The sequence below is a fragment of the Myzus persicae genome, unplaced genomic scaffold (genome assembly GCF_001856785.1).
Source record: "Myzus persicae strain clone G006 unplaced genomic scaffold, MPER_G0061.0, whole genome shotgun sequence".
In the NCBI taxonomy this organism is placed as follows: domain Eukaryota; kingdom Metazoa; phylum Arthropoda; class Insecta; order Hemiptera; family Aphididae; genus Myzus; species Myzus persicae.
In genome coordinates this window covers 85,534-89,175 of record NW_019104169.1, presented here as the reverse complement: position 1 = coordinate 89,175, position 3,642 = coordinate 85,534, and the positions used below count along the sequence as shown (strand labels likewise).

The window sequence follows — 3,642 nt, the reverse complement described above, 5'->3', positions numbered from 1 at the left end:
TATTTTAGAATTTATAAAAAAAATGTGTTTCTTCAGAAACGCTAATAACCCTAGTAGTTGAGGCGTATTTTCAAATGAAAAAAAGGTAAGATATAAAATTGTTTTTAAATTGTATTTGGAATTATAGTATATTGATTGTTTTAAAATACACGTGTAGGTAGAAACCGTGAATTAAGCAATCTAGCGGCTAGCAGAGTGAGCTTTCTCTTACTTACTTATCATTAAAACTAACATAAAAGCAGTTACAAATAGTCGAATTCGAGGAACAATATATTATGAACAACGGACAACGATTTTTTTCGGTGCTCATTAAAATTGCCTATATTGAACCCCTTAAAATCAATTATTTTAGTTGAGAATTGATTTTTTTTGTTAGTGATGATTGAGGATAAGAATATCACTTGATATTAATTTGCAGACAAGAAAATCTCAAAACGAATGCACGAGAACTACACAATGGTGATCGAAATTTAACTATATGTGTGACGTTGCGCCTTCCATATTTCAATATGTGTACGTTACATACAGGTAATTTTGTCATACCATAAAAAACCATAGGAAATTCAACATTATTCATAAATATAGTTTTATTATAGATAAATGAATATCGAATTTGTAAATCAGTAGTTTAATTGTGATTTAAAATTTAGTTGTTTAGTTGTATTGTTTTTATTTTTATTTTTAAGCTGTTAAATGTATATAAAAGTTAGACAAATTAGAAAAACGTTTTCAAATGCAATGTTTTCGCAAAAAAATGATTCAACCTACTGTATTACAAATAGTAAAATAAATTACATAAATATAGCGATAATACCATAAAATAAACTTGCCTGTATATATAATTTTGTATTTTAATGTAACGGATTTTCGATTTGGTGACGTAGTATTAAGTGTTTTTTTTTTTTTTTTTTTTTTTATTAGCTTTTTGTAAATACAATTATAGCTCAACAATTAATACAGTATTAAGTGTTATAAACTAAAAAATCACTATTTATACTTCACTAAATTATGAAACAATAATAGCTACCTACCTATATTAACCAAAAAATTTATATTGCCATTTGGAGCTTCTGTGACTTCGATGACACCTAAAATCATTTATCAAGATAATATTTCTAATTGTACATTTAATCATTAGAACTCTTTAGTTATTGGTCGATTTTAATTATTTTTCCATACTATAGTATACTATTGTATAGTTTACAATTAAATAGCAATCTAATAAAACATTTTTTCCCAAACCTATATATTTGCGTTACCTATACGTATACTATACATTTTACTGATATTTGAGTTTAACAATTTTGAGTTTTTTTTTTTCATTGGCATTCATTGTAATTGTAATTGTTTCTTATATTGAAATGTCTAATATCAAAGCTTCTGATGTATTATCCATATTGTTCAGGCCATATTGGAACAAATAATATTTGAAAACAACTCAATCGATAAGTCAAAGGTAACACATTTACACATATACACATATAAATGTAAGTAAATAGGTAATGATTAAACTTGTAAAACGTTATAATATTATGACGAAATCAATATCGAATCTAGGTTTATTATAGTTTAATAATTAATAAATTAAACTAGTGCCTTACTAGTGTATACTATATACTAAACTAATAAACTAAAACGTCAATATAAAATTATTAACATTTAGCATATGATTTTTTATATTTTTAATTGTATTTATTATTAGAATTCAGCATTTTAGTATGACAATTTTTTTTTGTTTTCGTGTAAACATTCTATTTGTTATTATTCAGTAATAAATTAGGTATAAATAACACGGTATTGACTGTAATACAAATGACAAAATTAAGTGTCAAATTTGAATGGCCTTGTAATAATGAAATAAATAAAAAAAGATAGTTTAAGGACACATAGGGCAATAGTTGGTTTGAACGACAGTTGATACTCTGGCCTATGGATTGTGACATAATTTCGAATTTAGGGACAAGGTTTTAAGGTCATTTCAAGAAAAGAACAAAAATATAGGTAGTATATATTTTTATTTTAAAATTATAACTAATGATTACAATATAATATATTTTATATTTTAATCATTAAAATACACATTTTTAAGAGTCATATTTTTGTTTAAATTTGTTTATGCCATATGTGAAAATATAAATATGTAGATTTATTTTTTATATTCTTTATAGGTTATACATTATATTTCATACCCTCACAGTGAAACAATTGATCACTGAATGCAGATCAAACGAAAAAGAAAGAAAAAAACATACATACCAACGTGTCTATACGAGATAATCGGACCCGACTGCCAACCAGAAAGCATCACGTCATTTCTCAAGACCATACAAATAAAGAGAAAAATTTAATAATTAGATAGTTATACTTAAGTCATTATTATTGTAACCAATTGTACCAAATGTATAAAAAATAAAAAAATGTAGGTATAATATATGATGCTTCAATTTACAAAGCTAAATGAATGGCATATGCTGCCGAAGCTATAATAAACAATAAAAAAATATATATATTTCTTAGTATTGAACAGTGAATACCTTACTATATATTTATAACATTTATAGTACCTATCCTATAAACGATTAAAAATAAAAAACTAATCACATATTTATATGTGGAAGTGAATTGGGACAGGCATGGATGTGACTGTTCAACTGTTTTGTTATTTTATAACTTATAAATAGATACAATTATACTAAAATACATCATATTAAATGGTATGCTATACCAAATGGTCTGCAACATTTGTATTTTTAACACATATAGTTTTAATAGGGGCATATTAATAATTGTCAAATTAATAAATAATCTAAAATAATAATCAAATATAATAGATTTGCTAAAAAATAAAAACTGATATTCGTAATCACCTCCATTATAATACACTACCTAAAAATTTTATGAGAATATCATCTATAGATTACAAAATAATGTATTTATTTCAACACAATTATTAAAAATGTTCAAAAGCTAAAAATTTATCAATTCCCGCGCTGTGAAATAAAAAAAACATATGGTGCCATTATTTTCAAAAAAGATGCACAAAAATGTTCACCATATTAGTCATAGTTTTATACATTTATACCATATATTTTTTTTCATTAAATGCACAATAACGAACAATGCCCATGCATAGACTTTATGTTGAATTGTTGTGTTTAATTTATATTTACAATGAAAAATGATATTATAATTAATAATCACATAAGTGTCATCGGTGGGTGGCTTCTTAGCTCATAATTTCATGTTTTTTTATTGTGTCTCAGCTCATACTCTTATTGTGCCGATTGTGTACAGATTGTGTATTACTAATAAATAAAAAAAAAAAAAAAAAAAAATAATTAATAATTAGGTTAAATTGTTAAAAAAACAAAATGGAATAAAGAAAGATATTTACAAATCATTTTCATAGAGTCTTATTTAATTGTATGTATTATATACTATAGCATTATTGTGATATTATAGGCATAAGTAGGTGCCAAACTATAAAATAATAGCATTACTTTAAATATTAGCCTTGAACACCTAGTTATTGATTGTTTATTATCTCATTTAATTATAGCTATGTGAATCGTGAATGTATTTATACAAATCACAAAGGATCAATTGTATAGCTTATATGTAATTTTAATGATTATTGATTAG

At 24.2% G+C, this 3,642-nt stretch overlaps 1 long non-coding RNA gene across 1 annotated transcript; it reads left to right on the top strand.

Annotated features, from left to right (window-relative positions):
• Positions 1 to 2,770, top strand: LOC111039586. Its single transcript, XR_002605110.1, has 3 exons — positions 1 to 302; positions 377 to 528; positions 2,169 to 2,770. It is a non-coding gene; the product is annotated as an uncharacterized LOC111039586 (long non-coding RNA).
• Positions 2,771 to 3,642: the final 872 nt, after the last annotated feature.